General features: G+C 42.6%; 2 protein-coding genes across 2 annotated transcripts in view; both read right to left on the bottom strand.

Moving 5' to 3' along the window:
* PPIP5K2 (diphosphoinositol pentakisphosphate kinase 2) overlaps positions 1 to 2,207 on the bottom strand; it is a 76,548-nt gene extending 74,341 nt beyond the window's left edge. The window contains exon 1 of the mRNA XM_048504259.1: positions 2,066 to 2,207. The gene's annotated coding sequence lies outside the window, so the exon portion shown is untranslated. The remainder of the gene's footprint in view (positions 1 to 2,065) is intronic.
* A 3,113-nt stretch (positions 2,208 to 5,320) lies between these two features.
* PAM (peptidylglycine alpha-amidating monooxygenase) overlaps positions 5,321 to 26,402 on the bottom strand; it is a 220,633-nt gene continuing 199,551 nt past the window's right edge. The window contains exons 27-28 of the transcript XR_007245071.1: positions 11,745 to 11,749; positions 5,321 to 5,335 (exon numbers count right to left, since the gene is read on the bottom strand). The gene's annotated coding sequence lies outside the window, so the exon portion shown is untranslated. The remainder of the gene's footprint in view (positions 5,336 to 11,744; positions 11,750 to 26,402) is intronic.

The following is a 26,402-nucleotide window of genomic DNA, read 5'->3' as shown; positions in this document are numbered from 1 at the left end:
AATGGGAAGCCTGGGTGGGAGGGGTCATTGGGGATTTTTTTTCTTCCTTGCCACATTTCCCCATTCCTCTTTGGAGTTGGTGCAGTTATGCCATTCCCAGCAGCCATGAAACTCCCCCTCCCCCATGTCATGGATTGGGCTGTTACAAAGGCTCAAGGCAGATTACATAGTATGTCAATATCATCAATAAAATGAGACATTCAATAAACAGTGCAACAGGGTTTGCTCTGCAGAAATCTGAAACCAAATAAAAAGCTATAAATCCTTTATCAAATCTGAAGCTGGCTATACTGCATTCTAACTGTTAATAATAGGTTCAAAGTATGAGAACTATTTCCATGGCATGCAATCTTTACAAAAGACATCTTGGCCAAGGTCATCTGGTAGTGGCAGATATCCGAATGGACTCTAGTGTACAGCAGCTGTCCATTGCAGATCTGCAGTTAACTTCAACTAGTCTAAACCCAACTGATTCGAAGTGATTTTTTTTACCTGTCCAACAACATTTCACTAAACACTATTTTAGAAAACACAAGGTCTAGCTCATTTGTACAAATGTACTCTAGCACAAAGCAGTAGACAGCAACAGAAAGCAGGAGAAATAACATGAGAAAGACGTGCTAATTCTCCTAGTAAGTCATAGTAACATAGTTTCAGAGATTCACATCTATTGCAATACAGCAAGAGGACTTAGGAAGGCTAACACAACAGTCCACTCTGAAATATGATAGGCATGGGGACCCTAAGGTTTTCCTCAGAATACTCCAAAGAAATATTATAAAGTATTTTTTTATTGTTACAGACTATAAACTCATGTAAAGCGACTAGTGATCATAATAACCTATTTCCCATGCTAGTTGATTACATCTGAAATGCTAAGAATTTTCCTGTGAGTAAGGCTCACTGAATCTATGCCATAAGCCTTACTGAAACAATCAGGTCTTATTTTCTAAATAAACATAGTTTGAACTGAGCTGCACAGCTTCTCTCTTACATTCCGATTCTATGTCACACTAGATACTCGAAGACTGATAATTTCCATTCAGAGAGGAACAGCTAATCTGCCTAGTGTAGGACTATTTTCCATTTCCAGTTTCCGTCTCTGTTACCAAATGGTTTCCATTCATCAACTTTTTAATGAAATAAACAGTTCTAAGTAGACTGGGGCAAAGGAAGCCACAAATTAAGTCTGGATATGTATTGCATCTGGTTTAATTACATTAAGATTTCTACCTTATTGCTTCATAAACTTATTTGCTATTTAAAAAAAATACCTGTAGTTGATAACAGGATGATCTCTCTATCATGACGGTATCAGACTACAGGTTAAAAGTTAACTGAATGTCACTTCATCATTAGCTTATTTTAACAACAGAATTTCAATCAAGCTTGCCTCAACTGTGTAAGAGAAGGAAAGGATCAATATTGGATTTTTACTACAAAAGTTCTGAATGACTTGATTAGTAACACCACAGCATTATATTTCATCTCCTCTTTTATACTAATTTCTGATTTATGTTGCTCATCTTAGATTTTGTGCCTGTTAGGAAATGCGACAAAACCATTTGATTAACATACAAACTTTAAAAAACCCAATTGTTTTTTTAAAATGTAGATGGAAGGTCAAAGATTTATCTCTGAGCCTATACTGCACTCACCACTGCAGCGAGGAGCTCCGCAAGCGGATTCAAACTGCGGAACTTACGACCTTCACTGCCACCTAGTTGATGCAGCACATGCAGACCCCAGGAATACTGAGGGTCCCTCCCCCTTTCTCCCCTGATGTGAAATGGCGGTCTTTAACTGGCGCCAGTAACGCCCCCCCCCCCCGATATTTTATAGTCAATAGATGTTCTTTGTGTGTGTGTGTGTGTGTGTGTGTGTGTGTGTGTGTGTGTGTGTGTGTGTGTGTGTGTGTGTGTGAATCGCGGTAATTTCCGGACACGGAACGCGATGCAAAAAGCCTTTGCCACGAAGAGCCAGTCGCCGTGCAAAAGTGCTCGCTGAAGCGCCCGTGCGTTTTACGGGCGGAAAAGTAAATGACATAAACAGTCAATAGACTCACAAGGCTCTTTCTCTCTCCAGTTTACTTTGGGAAACGCGTAATATGGGGAACTTCGGGTCCAGTAACCCTGGCAAGAATCTCAGGGCGTAAGCTTTCGAGAGAAACTCCCTCTTCCCGCCTTGGTGGAAGATGTCGGGGCCGGCTGGGTACATAAAAAAACGGCAGATCGAGCTAAGGCAAGGAAGGCACCCTCGCGCCTAGCCACAACCACGCTCTCCTCGTGGGCCCGCCCCCTCTTTCCATTGGTGCCCTTCGGGGCAGAGAAGGAATGCGGGTCACCCGCTTCCTAAACTGCCGCGTGTCCAGCGGCAAGGAAGGTGTCCACCCGCTGCTGCTGAGGGCGCGCCATCCTCACCTGCTGCCTCCTTTGGGTACCGCCACGGCTTTTATCGCGCGGACTTCGCTCCATTGAGTGGCAAGGTAAAGATGTTCTGCCCCGCCCGCAACGCTCACCCTTTGCAGCCTGATCCTCGTGCCCGCCCACCGTTTTGCCTCGCCTACAACTTTTCTTTCCCTGCCCCTCTGTCGTCATTTCCGCAAGCGTCACAAAAGCAACTGTCTCAAAGGGGAAGAGCTTCTAAATGTTCATATCCGGATTTATTTTTTTTTACGAAGGCTCAAGTATAAGACAATAACGGAAGCTACTGTCTGCGAATATTGGTTTAGTATATTCTAGGTAAGGGGGAGGTTACGCGCATGCGTAGGTGAGAAAAAGCGGACAAAGTAAAAGGCTTAGTGTAACGGAAAAGCGCGTCGAAAGTACTACAGCTCTAAGTGCTAAATTCCTGGAGATCTCGGGAGATGCCTCAGTGGGATATAATGCTATGCAGTTCACGCTCTTAAGGAGGCATTTTCTCTTGGGAGCTGATCTCCATCATCTGAAAATCGGTAGTAATTTTGGGAAATCTCTAGACCTCACCTGGGGATTGGCAACCCTACTACATGAAGGGTGGTGCCGACCAGATTACTTGGTCGTGTTTGATGTAGTTATTTTTGGAGGAGTTCATTCCCAGTTCCTTAGTCATCAATCCAACCACATATACAGAGGAAACATCTGCACCCCAAATGAAATTCAAGAGAGTAGAGGTGTATGATTTAGGCCTAGGGTCAGAAAAAATTATTCTGCAGTGCATGTTTCTTCCGGTTTCGGAATGCACAGGTGGCACACCAGTTTGGAGCAGTAGGCGCAACAACTGGGCTCTGGGCCAGGGAACAGCATGTTCTCTTGCAGGTCAGACTGATAAATTGTGTTCTGTGGGCAGTGGTGGGATTCAGCAGGTTCGCACCATTTCGGCAGAACCAGTTGTTAAAATGGTACTTGTGAACAAACAGTTGTTAAATTTTTGAAGGCTTTCACAGCCAGATTGGCGCTCGATCTGAATTTCTAGGCTGCTGAGTGGCGTGGTCTGGATGATTTTGTTCTACGCGTTTATGCATCTGTGGCTGGCATCTTCAGAGGTGTACCTCTGTGATACACCTCTGAAGATGCCAGCCACAGATGCAGGCGAAACAAGTAGGAAACAAAATCCACCTGCATTCAATGGCCACACAGCCCAGAAACCCACCTGGTGAACCAAAGTTGTTAAATTATGCGTGAATCCCACCTCGGAACCATTTTGTTAAATTATTTTGAACTCACCACTGGCTGTAGGTGTATAATATGGTGTTGCCAAAGTCATTTTACAGTTCCTTACATTCTCATATCTTCCTAATATAAACCCTCTTGAAGTAAACTAAATTAGAAACTCCCAACTTCTCAAGAAATGAAAATAAAGAGATATTTATGGTGGAGGAATGAGATTTTTTAAAAAAGAACTTATTTGAATCTAATTGGCCATCTTAACACTTTTGTGACACAAGTTGAGACATAATGCTGTCACATAACAAATACTTGTGGCATTTTAAAGACTAACAAATTTATTGCATTGATACAAATAAACTGTCTGATATTATTGTCCCTTTATATGCTCGAGATGGTGGTGGAGAGGGTAAGGTTTGAGTGTAATTTAGGAAGTTAGGTATGGAGGTTGAAAGATGATTTGGTTTTATCTTAAAGCATCTACAGATCTACTGAGAGTCTTACAGAAGTCTTGTCAATAAGATCTGTTCCCAGGAACGTGTTCTTATGACAATATAAATTAACCTTATATTATAATTCATTGCTGGGGTGAGGGAAGACAAAGGGATGAAAACTATGTGAAGTACTTCATTGTTATTTCTATACTGCAAGGTATGGTAGAGGGGAACTGAGGCTGATTGATTACCATGTCACATATTGCAGATTCTGTATGGGGTGGGTTGCTTTTGAATGCTCTGTAATGTAGTTAATTATTCAAACAACAGATAAAGATAGCAAGAAATGGAGTTTATCATCATAGTTGGAATAAGGTTCCAGAGTCACGAATGTATCACACTAATACGTAGGAGGTACAGCCCTGTAAAATAAATCAGAAGTCCCCACTACCCCCCATGTATCCAAAGGGCCAAAAAAAGCATCTTGATAGATTAGCAAGATCATATGGGAAGACCCTTCAGGTATTCTGAGTACAGATCAGTTAAGGTTTTAAAAATAATGAGCACTTTAAATTGTGCATAGAAACAAACTGGAAGACACTGTGAATATCTTAATGCAAGGGTGATATTAAAACACAAGTAATGTGATCATTCTGGCTTTCCCCAAGATTCAGTTTTACCCAATTAGCTAAAGATCTCAAAATGTTCAACAGCAGTCTGACCCAAAGCATATTACAGTAATCAAACTTCAGTATGATTAGAGCAAAGTTACTAGTTTCTAGAAAACGACACAATTGGTGAAACAACTAACATTAGAAAAAGGCTAGTTGAGCCACAAACGTTAACTTTGGCATTCAAATGTAAGGTTAGATTGAAACCTTGCCTTTTTGAGAGTGTCATCCTATCTAATCTAACCAGTAAAAAAATCATTACTTCATCTAATTACATACAGCATATTGTCTTGATTAAGCTTCAGTTTATTAATTCTCGAGCCAGCCTATTTCTGTCTCCAAACTCCTGTTCCACATTATTTCTGTTATATCTGTATATATAATTGAGCAGTGTGTTCCCAACAATGAACCTGAAAAAGTGAAGGGCTCTGGGAGATGTAATCCAGAGGATGCCCTTTCCTTAGCAAAGGGGGACTGACTTGACTACAACTCCCACAATCCTTTTACCAACAGGGTCCTCACATCTCAGAAGGCCACAGACAAAAGTAAAGAGTAACCAGCAGCCATGGAGGACAGAGAGAGAGAACTAGGGTAGGGTAGCAGAAAGAGAAAGCCAGAGTAGTAGAGCAGGGGGAAAAAAAGAATTGGGGTAAGGGAGCAGAAACAGACTTGGGGTAGTGGAGCAAAAAGAAGATTAATAGAAGGAGTGGCAGGTTAGAGAGTGAGAGGCAGAGAAAACCGGGGAACGGAAGCAAAAAGGTGGGGTTGCCTAGGGAAAATTCTTCCCAGTTTCACAGCCATGCTGCTGATTCCCTCTGCCTTTTGCAAATCTGGATCCTGGTTTTACAAATGGGGCATATGTGTGCCTATTGAGATGGAGAGAAGTCTCCCATCTTCATAGGCACCCTGCTGCCCCCACCCCAGCTTCAAAGTCAGGCTGCAGCAATAGTTTTCTGGAGCCCATTGTATTTTCTTACACTTTGGGCTTTATTGCTTGTCCAATTCTAATGAAAAGGAAACATTGGACATCATCTGCCTATTGATGAAACCTTGCCTCAAATTTCCTGATCTCAGCCGGCATAGAGAACAAAATAGATACCTGGAATCACATCACATTAGGACTTTCCCACATGCATCCAGTTGTTCAGAGGATGCACGGCTCTGAATGTTCATAAACTACACTCCCAATTGGCCTTACTGGTGGGGAATTTGATGGGATTTAGTAGTTTATGAATTTTATCTGAGAGCCAAGAGGGTTGCAGACTCCTGAGCTAGTCCTACAGCTGTTCTTTGGAAACTTGCCACTAAAATAGGAGTAGAACCACCAGATCATGATACTCCCTATTTCCAGTTCAGCAAGATGCTCCAGAATGATAGCTGTGGTTGATAGTACCAAAAGAAAGATCCAAGAGAATGAGTACTCCCCATCTCTTTCTCAGTATAGAATAGATCATCATCAGCCAGATGAAGCATACTCTCTCATGCAATGTAGCCCCTGTGCCTCATTTGAAATAGGTCTGGGCCATTAATCATCAAGCACAGCTTTGGAATTGTGCTATCACCGGCATTATTTTGCCACCTACAAAGGGGAGGTTGACTCAGGATCATTCTGAGATCCCTTCACTGAAAGTGTAGCTTCCATCCCTCCCATTTTATCACTTCAGTTTTGAAAGGCAGTTTTGAAAGACTGACACACAGGCAGGCACTTGCAAACAAGAGATGGTGAGGGGTTAAATAGAAACAGTTGACTGGAAAAGGGAGTAATTCCTATATAATGTAGTTTACCCTTGAGCAGGTAGCTGCTGTAAACCTAATCTTAGTTCTAGTTATGTGAAAGTGAGTTCAGCAGAGCTCCTTCTGCCTCCCAAGCTGCATTCCCATGCCCTCAGCAATATATCCGGTCATTCCCTTTTGGTCTCTTTGTGGCGATTTATGTTTCTGTATATTATTGAAATAAAAGATTGCATACTTCGATGTAAAGTTTCATGCAGAGCCAAAATCTTGCCTGGCCAAAGTAGGATGCTATGTAAATCTCAAATTGGGTAAAATGTAACTATAAAAATAAACATTTGTAATTAAGTGTGAAACAACTTATTTGCACAGCAAGAAATAGCTAGAATGAAGATGAAAATTGCCATCTTTTAAAGTAACCCATAGCAGCATAGGAAATTGTGTGTAAAGGGGGGACACTTATTTAACTGGGTTTTTGCCCCCTCACAAGGTGATAATATTTATTCATATGCTTTACTCATTTGACTTTCTTTCCAGCACAGTTGGTGAATATGCATTTCCTTCATTTTACCATGAACGTCACAATTTCTTCCCAAGTTTATTAACGTCTCAGGAATAAAAGAAGTAGATTGCTTCCTTAGTTAACAATTTGTGTATGAGTTGAAGGGTCTGCATTTAAGAGAATTATAGTCTGAGAGCTGAGACAAAGCAAAAAGAGAAAAGAAACACACGGGCCCCTTCCGAGCATGCAGAATAATACACTTTCAATTCACTTCACAATTGTTTGCAAGTGGATTTTGCTATTCTGCATAGGAAATCCACCTGCAAAGTGCATTGAAAGTGGATTGAAAATGCATTTTTCTGCATGTGCAGAAGGGACCATACTCTGTTACAGTTTACTAAAGCTTCCTTGTGTGAATGACTGTGCATATTCTTAGCCAAGATGACCAAGTTTGTGGTTGTTTGCAGGTCTATACGAAGTGGTCACAAAAATGAGCACATAAACTTTGATAATCTTTTGTTGAAACTTTCTTATGACATATCAGTTTTGATATTATTTAGCATGCCAGGTTTTCTGTGCCATTGTTTTTATGGAGGGATTCTACAGTTGGATCCATTTGTGCACAAAAACCTCAGTCAGTATTTCTTTAGTCGGTAGTTCATTGATAAGCAATGCCTTGCAGCTTAATTTGTAAACAGTACTGAAAAAAATATAGGCCCTTTCTGCACAGGGCTCTATCATTAATCGGTAGGGGCAGAATTCTGCCGTGAAGTGCAGGGTCGCTAAACGCATCTGTTAGCATGCAGTGGCTAACCAGAGGAAACACGGCGCGAGAGGCGGCTCCACCGCAGACAGCCTCTTCAGTCCTATTATTTCCAAACAGCACGCCAGCCAGCTGTTTCGTACTTTCGCCCTCCCAAGCCTCGCAGCGACAAGCTGCATGGGACCTGTGGAGGACAGCAGGGCTACCTACAGCTTAATGCAGGTAAGTAAGAGAGGTAGTAGTTCCCCGGCGTGTGCTGTTTGCACCAGCGCAAGAAGCGACGCTGTTTACCTGCCAAAACCACCCTTTAAACGTGGTGTTTTTTGAGGGCGGCCTGACGCTCACCTGAGGGAGGGGAAGGGGGGGGGAGCCAGGTCACTGGCCAGCAGCTTAAGCAGCTGCCGCTGCCAGGGTGAACGGCGTACCAGGGGCGGCGCTTTGCCATCAGGCCAGGTACAGCCCGCTTTTGGTCTCGCGGCGGAAAGGGCCATAGTGTATGAGGTCCTTTGAAGTAATGTGAAAACTGCATCTGTCATTTTTGTCTATGATATGTATTTGACTATAATTTAGAAGCAGTTTTAATCTTCAACATTACTGATATTTGATTATGGATTTTAAACAATTTTATAATCTGCAAGAATTTTACTTACTTCCTGAGCCTCCCATGATCAAGCAGCGCAAAAATTTTTCTCCTATATTTGTATGCTTCAGTAGTCAGACTGGTAACAGCTGTCTGGGCACTGTTGTAACGACCCAAAGGACCCCCAGCAGAATATTATTTATATATATTTCTGTTTCAAAATCATATTGGCAAAAGCCAGTTGCTTAAAAAAGCACCCTCTAGGCAGCATGTCCAAAAGGTCACAGGTCTGTTTTTTACAAAAGCTAAGATAATGAGTTACCCTCAGCATAACCTGGAGGTCTCATTTGAGTAACTAGAATGTTTGATTACCCTCACCTTGCAAAGATACTGTTAAAGACAAAGAATATGGAAGTGGCAACTCTGTTATCAGATGCTGAATTTCACTATCTCTTCCCCAGCAAATAGATGGTTCCTTCCTTGCGATTTCCCTAACCTATAGATGGCAGACCTCCTACAGAAGATCCCACATCCTGAATCAATCAAGCCTCATTCAAATCCTGGAATACTGGAAGGCAAGACTGCAGAGTTACTTTGCATAAAGCCATTCTGTGTTTCCTGATATAATCTAGGACCAATTGACTCCATTGTCCCAAGGTATAGAACAATAGAAGAGTCGCTAATTAAAGCTGCTCACCCAGCAAGCTCCAGTATGGGAAATTCCAGAGAATTTGTGAAAAGGGAAACTTAAGAAACTCACTTGTTCCCGCCTTACCTCTTCTGGGCAAAGGGTATAAAAGCTCTTGTGTCACCCCAACACATGTGCTCTTGGCCATGTTCCCTCTACTTTGGTCATGTTGAGGTCTTGAGACACTCCATATCGCCTTCACTTCGGGTCTCTGTGGCTATGGATTCCCTGTCTTCTACTTCTACCCTTCTAAGAATCACGTTAGGGTATTGTATTACCCCACAAAACCCTCCCTCTCTATCTCCAATCTATATTTTTAACACCTTTCTATATCTCAGGAACTTGAAACGATGTATGCCCCCTTGTGTCTTACTGTGTGTGTGTATTTTTAAACAACTTTATATAAACATTTAAATTCAATTTGGACTCTTGCTTCTCTGTGGGAATATTCATTGCCAGAATTAATTCCCATGTGACATACCAGTCTAAAAGATTCTCATCTTGGCCCCTCTCGCTGCTAACGTGAGAGCTCTTCCATTCCCTTTGCTACTTTTGTGGGCTGTTGTTACACAACTTTATAGCAGCTGGTGGAGAATCCCTTTAATAAAACCCTTGCCCCTGTTAAGGCCATAACACTGTGTTCTTTTGTGTTCCTGCTGAGTCAGCTAGTATACCTAATTTGTATGTTAAGTGTCACATGGTATGTAACTGCTGTAAAGTTTGGTTCTTAGAACTGTATATATGTGGTAAGGTTCAGTGCTACTGTCTCATAGCACTGAGAGCAGGTTTCAAACCTGAGGAGGCTCTGCCAGTTTACAAAAGGATACCATGTATATATGCAATTACTCCAATACAACTTATTCATGGCTGAACTCCTTTGAACATTCCCAGTCATGATCCAGACCTCTACAAGCAATTGCACATGCCTGTAGGTGCTACCGCTGCTAACTCTGTCATGCATTACTCATCAAATATTTATGTTCCGTTCTAGGATAAGAATATAATGTTAGTTCTGTTTGTATAGAATGCATTTTAGCTGCAACCTTGTCTTCTGAGTAAGTTGATATAGAGTGTTCCTCACTGTTCTGGACAAGCTGTCCAGCCACATCTAAATGGTTACAAAGCAACATTCTTCATAATGGCTAGAGTGGTTTGATATCATGTCATTATTATATAGTTTAGGAAAGTTCAGGTTGTGTTAATCTTCAGCAGCTGTGTCGGTCCTTTAAGGCTTTCAACAGATAAATGAAAGTTTATCTAAGAAATGGGAATAGACCAGTGGTGGCTTTTAACTTGAGACTAGATAACACTGACTACAATTCCCATTAGCATTTGCCAGCTTGGCCAATTGGCTATGCTGGCAGGGGTATATGGGAATTGTAGTCCATGAACATCTGGAGTGTCATAGGTTCACCATCATGGGAATAGACTAATGTACGGCAGGAGATACATACTGAGCTGCATGCAACTTTTTTATTTGAGCCCTTATTCCTTGTATCTAGCTGACAATCTTTTATATTTATTGTTACCTGTCTTGTAACTAACAATGTAACTGTATTGCTGTCTTATAATTGAAATAAGGTGCTTGCATAATAAAAATATGGTAACAAAAGGATTAACATTAACACAGGTTTTCACATCTTCTGTTCTAGATGTACTCTTGTTAACATTATTTTACATTGGTGTTGACAGAAGGCAGTGCCATTAGCAGAACTGAACAGTAGGTTACAACCATGTGAAAGTTTCATGTAGCCTAAATATTAGTCTTAAAAAAAGGTCAATTGCAAAGCTTTCATTATGTATGGGCAACATTATATTTCTTGTGCTAACTGGGCCTTTTTAGTATCATGATGTCAAAAATAAACATAAAACCTCTTCATGGCGGATTCCTCTTGGGCCCCTACAGCGGCGTCCCACCGGCATATATGATGCTGGTGGAGCCCCGGGCCCGCATGCTGAGATACAAGCTGCCCCAGAGCGGCTGTGGCCCATGGAGGCGCCTCTATTTTCTTCCCCCACACTTACCTTCTCCTTCTGCGGAACTCTGCAAGGAGAGATAGTAAATGTAGGGAAAAAAAACAGGCATCGGAAAGCAACACCTCCAACCCAGGGCTGTTCCCTTTGGTGCCGGAAGGTGTTCGTTTCTAAAAGACCTCAGCCATTGAGCACAGGGAAACAACATTTCCAACCCGGTGGGGGCACAGTTGCCTGTGGGAGGTGGCAGCCATGAACAGTGACCCTGAACTATTTTTACCGCCCAGGGTGCTTCTTGCTTTGCCTGTGCCAACTACTTCCCATGTCTTTCTCTTCCTGAAACAGGAAGGCTAAAGTTCATTGTATTTCATTGTCAGTGAGAAACAATGGCACTTTCATATGCACTTTAATGGAATTTGTATTCAGTAAAGGCTTTGTGTAACACATCTATTGGTTATTGCTGGTGAAGGACTGCATTACTCTTACTAAAGAAAGCTTCAGTTTACCAGCAAAAAAGCCTATTTGAGGGGATTTTTGAAGCTTTTCTGTCCTTAAAGGTCTACTGTGAGTTGTTTAAATTACTAGAATACAGGATTTAATAATATATCCTTAAACTAATGATACCAATGAAATTGGCATGACAATCCAATCTCTTTTTTGAAGTTCCTGTTATGGAGTGTCCAAGACTAGGAGATTCGGCACCGGCTAGCTGTATGGGATTTTCAACATGTACAAACAACATTATACTAGTATACACAGGGGCTTTTTTTTAGTAATATAATATAAAAAAATTAACAATATTTGTCATTCTTTTATTAAAACAGGGAACAAACAAGAATACACTGTATTTTCAAATCTGACTGAAATTTGTGTATGCTTTTGAAAGCAGATGGACCCCTCCTATTAAGAAGTGCAATGAAAGCAAGAAGGCCAAAGACTGGCATAAGAGCAAGGCACTGTTCCCCACAAAACAGATGCCCTTTAAAGAACTCTGGGATCCATCTTGTGTCAAGCTTGGACAGGAAGGATGCTGGCTGCTGAACTTATTCCCTGGCCCTAAGGTGTGCCTGACTAGACTGGGGCTAATTAATCTCCATTGTGTCATTTTAAGGTGAATTAATCAGCTCAGACCATCATTTACCCTACTTGCACCTATCCTGCAATCAATCAGTATTCAAGAGAACAAATCCAAGCATTCTCTTGGGTGCTGACTCAGAAAACCTCTCGTATCTTTTTGTTGGAACCTTGGAAAAACATGCGATCGATTTATTGTCAAGGCTTTCTCATGGCTTCGATCAATTGCTGTGGGTTGGGCTGTGTGGTTTACTCAGATCTTGTTCCTAAACATTCCCTTCTCAATTAGTCAATGTGTGTGTAGACTTCTGTGATACACCTCTGAAGATGCCAGCTACAGATGCAGGCGAAACATTAGGAACAAGATCTACTAGGAACCATGGCCACGCACCCTAGAAAACCCATCACAACCAAATGCACTCAATTCTTTGTCTCTGGCTTTCCTGTCAGCTTATCTCATACTACCTCAATCTTAACTGCAGCTAAATAAACAGAGTGTTGAAAGGACAGATTCAAGTTAAGGTTAAATCTCCACATTTCTGGCCAAAAAAAAAGGAAAGAGGTCAACATCAAGTAAAACAGGAGTCCAGTCGAAATGCCTGTGAGCTGATTTGCAATAGAGAATAGTAAACTGATAGAGTAATCCCAAGCAGGTTTTCCATCTAGAATCCTACCTGTTACAGTGAGGCTTATTCCACAAAACTCATCTTTAGGACTTCTTATAAAAGTCTGTGCACCATGTGTCCTTGTTCCTCTTCCTTCTATATGTATACATGGTTAAACATCCTCTAATCGGTGAATAGAAGCATTCCTTGCACCTCCGGTGCTTTGTCCCCAAATGCCATTTCAACTTTAAGTGTATATGCACTGATTTTTTTTCCAGATGTTGAGTAATCTAATTTTGAAAACCCAGTATTTCCTTAAACCTTGAGGTCATCCAGATTGTGTCCTAAGATCCACTTCTTTAGATCCAGCCGATAGCCCGACTCCCCATTTTCGGTCAGCATACAATTGGCCATGTTGAAGCTCGATGGAATCAGTTCCTGAAATTGAGAGTCAAAAGAGGTTCCACCCCATTCTACATTTGGATGTGAACAGGTTGAGTATTAATGAGGCTTAATTGAGCCCTGAAAAAACAGTTTTCAAAAGTTTGTAAAAAGTATCGTGCATACTGTATAAAAGCAGAAATATGCCAATAAAAAACCCAAGTTCTAAAAATATACCGTAATTGTTTTCTTATAAGGTGGTTTGTCCAGAGTAATACATGACAAATTAATGCTTTATTGATTGATTTTTTTGCACGTCAATTCTGTAATCAAATTAAAGGTAATGTGATCTCTTTGTAGTTAAGTAAAATTAGATGTCTGAGTATTTCATCTCTTTGACTCTCTGTTTAAATTGGATCAAGCCTAATCTGGTTAGTGAAAACAATGTAAAATTGATTGCCTAGTTATGTAAAGTTCACATAAAGTACATCTTAAAAACTGCATTAATTTATTCCATGGGTGAATATCTTCCCTGGCATCTGGAATTTGGTTTTCCCCCCAGTACAGGGCAAATAATTGAAATTTATATTATCCAGTCATGAAAAGCTCAGCAGTTTCATTTTCTTCAGTTTCTTTAACCATCACTCATACCGCTTTTGTATCGGCACAATTATTAATTGAGCGCGAGCTTGGATCAAATATAATTTGGCTGGTTTCGTCCCCGGATTCTATGCATTATCGGTTCCCTGCGTTTCTGCAGAGCAGATAGTAATGCTCCACTGTTCCCGCCATCGATCTGACTTTGAATTTGTTTCAGAAGTATTTCTATATGCATATGTCCATGTTCTTATTGGTTGTTGTTTTTTGAGTGGCAGCTTGAATGTAGGGATGTCAAGTAGGAGATCAGCCGAGCCATGGCAATAATACACTTGTTCAATTCCATTGGTGTTTTTATGTAAATGCTGTTCGAAGAAATCAATGTGGTTTTAATGGTCAGGCCAGATTTTGTTGAGGGAGAAAACTTAGTGGAATAGGTTCATAATTGATTTAAAATAAATCTGTACCGGCGGCAACAGGATCCTGTTACTAAGTTCCATCAAAAGTTGCTTCGGAGCGGGTGTTTCAGCAAAGCACCGTGAGCCTGTCTGCATCCCTTCATACCTGGATTTGCCACCGTTTTTGAAATAAAGCCTGAAGTTCTAACCATCGTGCAAGGAAACGAAGTTTGCATGGGTAAAATAAACCAGTCCAAATTCTGATTATTTTTTGCAATACGATACGGGCAATTGTTCGACCATTCAAATGAAGCAGTGATTTAACAAAAAAGTCACCGAACCTTGCATTCTTTAATTTGAATTCATCAAATGTTTGCCGCCAAAGCCTTCGTTACCCATGAATATGCTGCGCGACATTCTGAAATAGCAGAATAAAGGTAAAGTATTCAATGTAAAAATGCCGTACATTCGGATAAATTTGCGATACATGATTTCATACAGTATCGGGATGCCTGGTGTTAAAAGAATCGATTTAAACCATTGCCTCTTTGCCCGGTTCACATCTATTTGTGTGTGTGTGTGTGGTGTTTACTTTTTAAAAATGCACCGAGATTAACCTGAAATGTTATTGTTCAAATTCAATAAAGGATATTATGAAGGAGTCGGTAAAGGGAATCATCAGCAATAAGGTTTCCATCTTCCTTGGGATCCAGGAGGGGCTTTGTTGGCGGGTATCTGGAATATCTGGTTTAAACAGTCGAGGAGAAGGGTCATTGGGTGATCGGCGAAATATGTGAGGGAAGGAGTTCAGCTCTAGAGAGCCAATTGACCATCCTGCACTTAGGCGCCATCCAGAATCCTGGCTGGCGTAATACTTTCATCCCAGCCACAAGGTCACCCTCTCCCCTGCCACTTAGCGGTTTTACCAGGGTGGGTAATGCAAGTAGTAATACCTGTGACTACTCATTTAGGTTCCTTTATGGAGTTTATGGCTGTTTTGCTTAGCGATACGTATCTTTGGTCCCGCGTAATTTTTACAATACATTGAAGGGGAGGAAGGAGTTATGGAAACGATATAGGTGGAGCTGCCCTTTCACGCCGTGGTAAGGAAGTAAGCATAAAGTTTAATAAAATGAACAAACAACGCCATAAACAAAATACAAAAACCCTTGAAACGGCATATGTGGTGAGCGGTAAAAATGGATACCATGGAAGAAACCAATGACGAAAATTAAAGGTTTCAACTTTGACCCGCTGCTCTGAGTAAACCTTGGAGTAATCCGGATTCCAGGTAGTGGGGACATATCGCCTGCTATGGAAATCATTTCAACGGATTCCAACAGCAAAATTTCTGGTGATGAATTTCTGAGAAAAGTGCAACCCGAGACTGCCAAATCTCTTGTACCTTGAAGCATGGTTCATACTTAAACCGCGAGAACAGAAATCCCATTCTAGGATGCCGCCGATGATCTTGCCCCTGCTTCAGTGCTCTGCACCATTGAATGCCTGAAGCGCATAAAATACCGCGGATTTTGATTAATTATTTGAGATGTATTTATAAACCCTCCGCAGCCCGGTGAAATGCCATGTGCCTGGCGGTTCAAGTCTGCAGGTCCAGCCGTCTTCACGCCGCAAGTGTCGCCGTTTCAAAACTCCAAAGCTCTCGCCCTTCGCCCACCAGTAGAGCTATCGCATCCGGCGCGAGCGCAGTCGCCGACAATTTTCAGTGCTGCAGCGGGGATAGCAATGCCAATGGTTGAGGAGATCTCAAGTCCGCCGAGGCTCATAATTTGCTGCCAGAGCCAAACAAACCGGTACCGTCTTGGCCCTGGGTTTTAACTGAACCGAAAACTTCCATTCGCGACGGGAAAAACCCGCATTTTGCAGCCTGGAACCTCTGGTCATTTTTTTTTTTTTAATAAAATAAAAGAGATGGTTTCTCCATACATAGAGAAGAATCACAATGCTTGATAGAAGTTTGGAGGGTGGGTACTCTGTTCAGTTCCCTGGGTGTCATAAGACAGCCCCTGGGCACTGTCCAGGCACTGAGGATTCTAATGCAGAGGCTGAAGACCCTGCATTCAGAGCTGACTCCTTGCAAGGAAATGCAGGCAACAACGCCCTTTCTTGAAAGCCTGATGCTGTGCAGTTGGGAGAGCCTTCAGGAATCTCAGAAGAGCTGAGTAACGAGCCAGCTTCTCAAAGCAGGCAAAGACAGAAGCTACAGCTTCAGAATCAAAGGAGATGTACTCACATTACTGCAGGTATGGCAGAAGGCTCTGCCAATTGGAGGCATCTGCATCTGAGGAGAACTGATCTCCTGCAGGAACCCAGACTCATTAGCCAGGACTTTCTATATAAACCCAGCCTGGGGTAAGTACTTTCTGGTTGAGTGCTGCTTCTGCCCCCAGCTCACTCTTGCAGTAGCTGGCTTTTGTCAGTTGGGCAGAGCAGTCCAGTCATAGCCCCAGTGGGGATTTGTTGCTGAGGCAGGTAGAGCTTTTAACCAGCAACAAAGCTATAATTCTTAGCATGCTTACCTGGGAATAAACCCCCTACTGTGGCTTACTTCTCAGTAGTCATACTTAGAATTGTATTGCAAGCTGCTTTGGAAGCCCCATGTTGTGGTCAGTTCAAATATGGAGCCACAAAGACACTTCTTTCCTAAGGCCATTTTTGCTTCCCAGTCCACCACTGCAGTAAACTCAATCATTTAACTTCCTTGACAGAATCTTGAACAATGGAATTTACTTTACTAGTATGTGCAAGAGAAGGCAACATAATATAGCCTAATCTCATCTTCTCTTCAAAGCTAAGCTGGGTCAATACTTAGATGGGTGACCACCATAAAAGACTTTGCAGAGGAATGTAATGGCAAACTGCCTTTGCTTCTCATCTTCCTTGAAAGGCCTTTGCTGGAGATGCCAAAAGTTGGTTGGGATTTCACAATACTTATTTACATATTCAAGATGTGTGTTCCTATTGCAGGCAGAAGCTATATCTGACAAAGCACCATCATAGTTGACCACGACTGCTTTAGTTTCCACAGAACAAAGCAATTGGCATGTACAAGGACTTTCTGCTCCTGGTGAGGCCCTGCTGTGCAAAGAGTCCTTATTCTCAAAGTATAAAATTAGTGTTAAACCAGAATTTACAGACCTAGGTTCTGTTGAGTCAGGAATATCTATTTACTGTATACTTTACAATGAACAGTACATGCCTTTTGTCAGGAGTATATCATTAAATTCATAGTACATTTCAATTTTACTATTAAATTGGTATGAAGTGTAACCTCAATAGCGCAGCCTAGCCTGATTCTATCAAATCTTGGAAGCTAAGCAGGGTGGCTCTAGTTAGTATTTAGATGGGAGACCACCAAGGGATGCCAGGATCACTACGCAGAGGTATGCAATGGCAAATCACCTCTGGATGTCTCTTGCCTTGAACACCCCATGAGTTGCCTTGAACACCCCATAAGCTGGCTGTGACATGGCAGCAGAAAAAAAAAGCAAGCAATATGATTTACCTCAGAAGTCTAAAGATTCATCAAATAAAATCACAGTATCCTATTGAATGTTTCATGTAAATCCATGACCATAGCCTTAGTCCAGTATCAGAGTACTTAGGTAGACATCCCTAACCCCTTGCAAAAAGGAGTGAGGTCCAATGAAGCTGAAAAAGACTTTGTCATGCAGCTGAGAGAACTGCTGCCCATCAGAGCTCATAATGCTGGGCAAGATTGAGCAACGGTCTGATTCTGTATAAGGTGGCTACCTATAGAATTCCAGTGAGTATACTTGTTGGAATATAACAGTGTTTCAAGTATGAAGAAGAAGAAAGAAAATCCTGCAAGGGGCAGCAAATTCTAGCCAGCAAACTCTAGCCAGCAAAGGGCAGCAAACTGTAGAGGGAATACATTCTTTCTAAAAAAGGCTTTTCCTTATCTGCCTGCAAAATGCTATTCTTAGGCTTTTCTTCTAGATCAGAACTATCTCTCAGTTAAGCAGCTAGGTTTATCTCTTCTCTTTCCTGTCAGTTAGTTAGTTCCTAAATACAACCGTTGTCACTCTTTAATCCGTTCTGTTCACTCTTGCCAACAATACTCACCTAGAATAAAGCGTGCTATAAGTAACATAATGCTGTCTACATCCATAGGTGCATTGGTAGAACATTTCTGAGAAGTAACTTGTCCTTTGTTGGCAAGACATGCTTTTTGCTAGTGGGAATTTTCCATATGTGTGTAACTACTTGGCACAGAACACACACAACACCTACCAACAAATACCTTGTGGTATTTTGACAGTCTCAAAAGTTGAGAGCTGCCCTGTTTACAATAGCAAGCAATTTATATGACCTTGCTATTTGAAATGTTCATCTTCTGAGAAAAGGTTGAGAAATTTTTGTTTCTCTTAATCTGTATGTTTGATTCTTGTGATGGAAACCTCTGAAGAGATTTTGATTTACAGACTTTTGGAGCAAGTCTAGCAAACATGAATCAGTGAAAGCCAATTAAATAATATTTTGAGAATAATACCTGGAATAAATTGCATTAAACTGTAATAAGTGCATAAAAGTCTTTCTTACCTTCAGCTTCTCTCCCTTGACAGCCAACAACAAAGGAGGTAAAATTAGGCCAAAACAGACAGATTACAGGTAGTGTGAACTGATAACATGCCAATTCCAGCTCATGAAATGTTTTGTGTAATGTTAAATGCTTGCATTGTGATGCGTGCAAAAAAACTTAAATAAAAAGTCATATGTTATATAGAAAATCATGATCAAAATGTTCATTTTCCTGAGAGAATCCCCCTACCTTGTTTTTTGTGGTTATTGTTTTTAAAAGCTTCATTTACTTCTGTAAATCTCTGCAAACAGTTGCAATGTTTATTTTTGTTCTGCTTCTTAAAGTAACCTAAAAATGGGTGCTTAAATAAGCAGTTCTTAGTGAAATCTTGGTCCAGACATAAAAGGTAGGTGCCTGCTTATTGCCTCTTCTGACTTCAGCAACGGCAACTCTTATCTTGTTTGTTGTGTGGCTTATGCCACCTAGTGGTGTGTTTTAATAAATGAAAAGGAAATCATGGAAGAAATGCATTAATATAATAGAAAATGGCCTTTGCACAGATGAGAAAACTACGTCTGGGCTGTACCATTTCACATGTAGATAGGGCATGTGATTACTTGCTCTTCCGTACAAACAATAAAAATAAAGTGTCTCACAACCAGAAAAATCAGTATGTTAGGATAGGCTGGATCAATTCTCCCCAACATCTTCTCCTTGTTGCTGCTGTTTTTAATGCAGCGGGAAACTGTTTTTAATGGAGTCAGTCATGCAATCTGAAACAGTCTTTATTAGTGAGAACTTGGCCTGACTGAGGTATCTTTCTGCTGTTACTTCCAGTCAGAGACACTCAAGTATGTGTGTATCTGTGCTGTAAAGTCACAGCTGAGATGTGGCGACCCTGTGGGGTTTTCAAGGCAAGGTGTGTTTGGGAGTAATTTGTCATTTTCTGCTGCCACATGGGCTGAGAGAGTTCTGAGAACTGTGACTAGCCCAAGGTCACCCAGCAGACTTTGTGTGGAGGAGTAGGGAATCAAACCCACTTCTATAGAGTCCACCACTTTTAACCACTACACCATGTTGGCTCTTATGGATACTCATATAGACTTAAAATCTCTGTCTGAAAACCCTGGTTTGGTTCCACAGTTTGTTCCTGCTGCCAAAAGAGTATTTCTTCTGGAGGAGGAAGAGAGCAGTTTTCGCTAATAATTTCTTCTGGAGGAGGAAGAGAGCATTTTTCGCTACACCAGAGCAGTGGCATAGGAGGTTAAGAGCTCGTGTGTCTAATCTGGAGGAACCGGGTTTGATTCCCAGCTCTGCCGCCTGAACTGTGGAGGCTTATCTGGGGAATTCAGATTAGCCTGTACACTCCCACACACGCCAGCTGGGTCACCTTGGGCTAGTTACAGCTTCTCGGAGCTCTCTCAGCCCCACCTACCTCACAGGGTGTTTGTTGTGAGGGGGGAAGGGCAAGGAAATTGTAAGCCCCTTTGCGTCTTCTACAGGAGAGAAAGGGAGGATATAAATCCAAACTATTCTTCTTCTTCTCCCTCCTACAGTGACCCCTCTGTAACTTGTTACCAACTCCAGTGGAAACTGGAGTTCTCCCAGAATTTGAACTGATCTCCAGACTACACAGATTGGTTCTCCTGGTGAAAATGGCAGCTTAGAGGGTCAACTGATGGACATGCAATGTAAAGGCGATATTGCATCCAGTCCCAAGAAACAGATATTGTAATATATCCTATTACAAGAATCTAGAGACTGATTAGTACTAGACATAGTGATATCAGTTTTCTTTTGTTATCTAGGTGGCTTCTAATTTCTTTCCTTAATAAAAAAATTCTCTGAAGATATACAACCAGGTTATTGGCTTTTGGGGGCAATTCACTGAAATGATAAATAGGGAATAAAAAGGCATTTTAAAGGTTAGCAAATGTCCAGGCAGAGTTCACAGAAGAGAAATTATAATGGGATGTGCCATAATCTCTGTTAAGGATAAATTTCTGTGCTCAGACAGGAACAGGCTACAGTCACCATAATGAAAGCAATTAGCTGGCCTTCAGGCTACTGAGTCGGTTTCCTAGCCCACACTAACCACCCTACCCTCCACACCAGGGCCCTATAACAATGTTAAACAGCTGAGGGTTTTTTATTAACAAGGTCTCAAAACACTAAACAAACTGCTAAACTGTAAAAGGGGGCTGAATAAGTAATGCGAGTTATTGAGCCTCAGTGAGGTGGTCAGTTAGACCGGTGTTTTAGTTCACGGCACCTGTAGAGGTAGGTTGCCAGAGCATCTGGTACAGCCCCGCCCTCTGGGAGGAAAGCCTTACCGGAAGGGTCATAGTCCTCCCCTTCCTGTGCAGCTACTGTAATCAGGCGCTGCTCTTCCATTTGTGTGAACAGCAGGCCAGCCCGCACCTTGCTGTCTGGAGCATCATATCCCTCACTTTCGCAGATGTTGTGGAGCACGATGCAAGCTCCGATGATCATGTTCACATTCTGCTGCATGATCTGGAGCCTCGATAGAAGGTGCCGCCGCCTGGCCTCAGTCTCCCAAAGGCCCGCTCCACAATGCACCTCACCTGGGACAGTGTCTTGTTGAAGTGAAGCTCCCTGGCATCCTGCGGGGAAGGGTACGGTTTCACAAGCCATCTCCTCATAGGAAACACACCATCTGCTATAACTGGGGGTGGGGGAATGGTGACCCGCCTCCACAGTCAGGGTTGGATTCCCTTGAAAAAACACACCCTTGTCCATAGTGTGGGTGAAGTGGCACTTGCGGAAGATGTGGGCATCATGGTTCCTGCCTGGGTTCCCTATCTCGATCTCAAAGAAGCATCCCTTGTGGTCACAGACCACCATCAGAAAAATGGAGGGAAAGTTATTTCGACTGATGTACTTCCCCGGCGCATCGGCAAGATTCCTTATTTGAATATCTCACCCATCAATGGCGCCAATGCATTGTGGGAAGCCCAGCTGAGTAAATTCCATCATGGTCTGTCGAGAGAGTATTAAGAAAGTGTTGCTCAATGGAAGGGGAAGGTGGCAAGGACTGGCTGGGGGTTGCAGAGGGTGGAAAAGACTAGCTAGGGGTTGTAGAAGGTGGCAAGGACTAGCTAGGAGTGGCAGAGGGTGGCAAGGACTGGCTAGGGGTGGCAGAGTGTGGCTAGCTTGACTTGGGTGTGTTTGGGAGGATAAATTGACCCAGGGGGAGGGAGGATTCCATGTACCTGCTCCACATTATCCGCAAACTGAACCACCCTCTCGAAGAGCGCAACCCTACTGCCAAGCAGAAGTCATGCATGGTATTCGTGACAGTTGTCAGGCCCACTCCGAATTGCTCCCGGACCTCGCAGAAACTGTTGGGGCTGGCCAGATACCAGATGGCCATGGCAACTGCCATCTCCACTGGCAATGCAGCCCCGCATGTTTGCGTCCTGGCGCTGCAGGTGGGGTCTGAGGCTCTTGGCCATCCTCATGAAGGTCCTTCGGTCATTCTAAAGTTCCTCAGCCATTCCCCATCACCCCAAGAAGTCATGATGCAGGTTTCCAACCAGCCCCTGATTCTATGTGGGTAAACCAGTAGCGAAGGCACTGGGGGACTGTTGTGAGGGCAAGCCTTGCCCACCTGCAATGTGCCTTGACCACAGCTATGTTTACAGATGCCCGGGCCGTTGGTGCCTGGATGCCAGCAAGGGCAGCGCTCATGAGGCTGTTGAGCTGTGCCATGAGCACAAGGAATACACGCAGCAACTCCGCCATCTCTGGATCTAGATGCATGATTAAAAACAGTGGAATACCAGGCCTTCCAAAATTGTGCAGGCTTCCCAAATTTGAAATGTGGGGCGGAGACTGTTGTTTGAGATCTGCCCTGCAGCTACAGCCAATCCGAACATTGGGTCACCAGGAATGTTTGCGCATGCCTGGAAACGTTTCTGCAGTAAATGCAAAGAAACCGGGGGTGTGCGAAACAAAATGGATTACTTCATCCCGGTCTTAATTTGATCCCTCATGGGAATGGGGAGCCATGCAAAGGGAAAAAACTTGGATAAAAACAACCCAAGATGTATGATCCTGGGTCTATCCCAGGATATTTTGTCTGTCCTTAAAACGCCATGGAGACCTGTGGTTTCTCTCACCTTGCTTGCTTGTGTGTGTGCCATTTTTTAAAAAGCATTTAACCTTTCTGTTAGGCTTGGAAGAGTGGAAAATCTCTCCCTCCATTCCCCTTCCCCTATTATGGTAAAGCAAAAAGGCATTTGCCTGCTTTTGAAATGGGGATGATATCTGATGGTTGAAACAGTTCTAGCAAAGAGCATCTCTGGTTATATTGAAGAAAAGCAGCCCTCAGTCATTAAGAGCCCGGGGGGGGGGGGGGGACCACCATTGGAAGTGGCATGCGGCTGCACCAGCTGATTTGCCCTCCCCAGGGTACTTACCTCAGCAGTGGGGTGGTTGCTCTGGCATGCAGCAGTCACACCCACCAGTACTGGGAGATGGTACAGGATGCTGCGACAGCATCCCTGTGCCTCCGCCAGCATAGTGAGGGTGAGCTGGGCATGTAGTTGGAGAAGGAGTCAACATTGGTTTACTTCCTTCTGGCCTTTCACCCTGTTGTGCTGGTGGTTGCAAGCAATGACTTACACAACATTTTTCCGTGACATATTCCTATTGCACACTATGGGGGCTTCTCACTGGCGGGGATGCTGTCACACTTGTGAAGCAATTGCTAGCCAAGGTGGACAGCACTGGACTAGATCATAGGTGTCAAACTCAGGCCTTCCAGGTGTTCATGGACTATGATTCCCATCAGCCCATGCCAGCAGGGCCAATTGGCCATGCTAATAGGGGCTGATGGGAATTGTAGTCCATGAACATCTGGAGGTCCTGAGTTTGACACCTATGGACTAGATGGACCAAGGTTCTGATGCAGTACCAGCCTGATCATAGATTATATAGCTAATTCCCCGAAAATAAGACATCCCCTGAAAATAAGACATAGTAGAGGTTTTGCTGAAGTGCTAAATATAAAGCATCCCCCGAAAGTAAGACGTAGCAAAGTTTTTGTTTGGAAGAATGCCTGTCCAACAGAACACCAGAACATGCAGCTGTGGAGCGGAAAAATAAGACATCCCCTGAAAATTAGACATAGCACATCTTTGGGAGCAAAAATTAATATAAGACACTGTCTTATTTTCGGGAAAATACGGTAGGTGAGTCCCCCAAAAGGCCCAGAAGGTAAGAGTTAGGGAAACAACACACAAAGGCCACACAGAGCAGCATCACTTCTGAAGATACAGTGGAAAACAGTAGGATGTGGTAATACTGAAAAAGCTTCTTAAGTACAATGTTTATAATTTACTTTTCTCGAATAACTTCTAATTGTCATCAGCAAAAAGATATGATTGGCCCACAGTGTAAAAGGAAAACCCTCCTTTCTTATTTTCACCACTAGGTGTCACTCAGTCACTGTAGCTTTATGACTTCTCTAGCTGCATAGAAGTCAATAAAACGAGAAGCAGAATTGGAAGGGCATTAGAATAATGAGCTTTTGGGGGCAGGAGTTGTTGTTTGGAGTTCATTTCAAGATAAATTTCTTTTGCTTATTTTTAAGTGTATTCTGGAAGGATATTCATCAGCTGAAGTCTAACTTCCCCCTCTCCCACTATCACCCAAAGTTCTCCCCCAAGTGCTTCTTGTGGGGGGCAGGGGCACACAGGCATAGCTTGGAATGACTTGGAAGTTTGCTGTGGTAAGAGAATCAGCTAAAACTCAAAAGGCAAAACTCAAAAGGCATATCTAGGCAAACTGGAGCCCAGGGACAAAACTTGAGTTTGGTGCCCCCCCTGGTATGGGCGGCCACCCTTCCCCACCATGACCAAACAATGATTTTTTGTACTAGCTCACAAAACACCTCCCACCTCAAGAAAAACATATATTGCTTTCTCCCCACCAACTCTCTTTCCTAATTTTGTCCTCACACCAATCCTATGAGGTAGGTTGTTAGCCTGAGAAACAGCTCCAAGCCAGTGCAAATGGGTATTAAGCATGTAAATCTCTTACAAAACACCCCCAGCAAAACATTTACCAAACAAATGTCAGCATCATCTCTCACAAAACACCTCCAATGAAATCCATCCCCAAACAGCATCACTTTCAATGGTGTTTAAACTAGGGAGCCCAGATTCTTCTTTTAAAATCCACACTGAAGGGGGTGAATCTGGGGTCCCCAGTTAAAACAACATTGGGGTCCACAGTTAAAACAACATTGTAAGTGATGCTGTTTGGGGTGGATTATTCTCCACCCTGAAACAGCATCACTTTCAATGTTTAAACTGGGGACCTCAGATTCTCCCTTTAAATCCACACTGAATTTAAAAGGGGTGGATTTAAAAGGAGAATCTGGGGAAATTTGGGGGGTGCCAGCTGTCAGGGTTGAATTGTTAAACTAGCATCACCAACATTTCAGGGATTTTTTGGGAGACTCTCCTGATGATGCCACCCATGTTTGGTGAAGTTTGGTTCAGGGGGTCCAAAGTTATGGACTTTCAAAGGTGTAGCCCCATCTCCTATTAGACCCTCTTTGGGAGTCCATAACTTTGGACCCCCTGAACCAAACCTCACCAAACCTAGGTGTTATTATCAGGAGAGTCTCCTGAAACATCCCTGACATTTTGGTGCTGCTAGCCTAAGAACTGTGCCCCCTGCAGGCAAAAAACTGAAGAAACACAAAAATACAAAACACACACAAACGGAAGAGAATTTTTTTCACCCCCCTTTGACCCAATGGGGGCGCCCAAGGACATTTGACTCCCCATGTCCCAATGGCAGATATGTCCCTGCTAAAACTCTTCTCTTTTACATGTGAAAATTTGGGGCTGGGTGTGATTCTATGTGTGTTACGCAATTCTATTGGTTTTAATGGGAGACAAATTTCTCACTAACTTTTTAACAGCATCCAGTTGGGATAAAATTATCAATTGATTCCTCCTTAGAAAGGAGGTGAGGGTGGTATTTGCATTAGCTGTCTCTGAGTTGAGCCATCCATTCAGACAGTCTTCCTCTAATGAGAGAGCATTGTGATGCCTTGCCTGTCTTTGTTGGCTGAAACAACATGAACATGACCAACTGTTTATCTCTACTAAACAGGGTGGAGATAAAGGATAACGTGGGTGGTGTATATATGTCATCTACTCTTAATCAGTAAATAATTCTTTGCTTACTAAGTGAATTTTCATCATAGCACATTTCTTGTCTCTGAAAATATTGGGTGGTGGGATTCAGTAGGTTTGCACCACTTCGGCAGAACCGGTTGTTAAAATGGTGTTGGTAAACAACCTGTTGTTGAATTATTTGAATCCCACTACTCTCTCTCTCTCTCTCTGTGTTTGAGACAGACACTTGGGATTTTGCAAATGTCTGTCACAACTCAGTTATAAAAGGGTTAACTGTTTGTAGGTAAACAAGTTGCTGAAGTCACTGATCTATTAATTAGCTATTGGTCATTGCTTACATGTTAGTGAGCACATACATCTGAAGTTATAAAGTTAACTCTGTTTCTTTGTTTAAGTAAACATGACACCACCACCACGACCATGAGCATGAGACAGCAGATAGGTACCAAGAGGTAACCAAATGTACAGTAATATAGATGTGTAACAGGAAAGAAAGGATTTCTTATTTTATCTCCATGTAATCCTCCCTTTATAGTTAGTATTAGTGTGGCTGTATGGGAGCAGCACAGTTCTGGAGCCGTCATCACATCCAGAGTCTTTCTCTGTGGACATTCTAGC

Source organism: Sphaerodactylus townsendi, linkage group LG07 (assembly GCF_021028975.2).
Source record: "Sphaerodactylus townsendi isolate TG3544 linkage group LG07, MPM_Stown_v2.3, whole genome shotgun sequence".
Lineage (NCBI taxonomy): Eukaryota > Metazoa > Chordata > Lepidosauria > Squamata > Sphaerodactylidae > Sphaerodactylus > Sphaerodactylus townsendi.
This window is presented reverse-complemented; position numbering and strand designations above follow the sequence as displayed.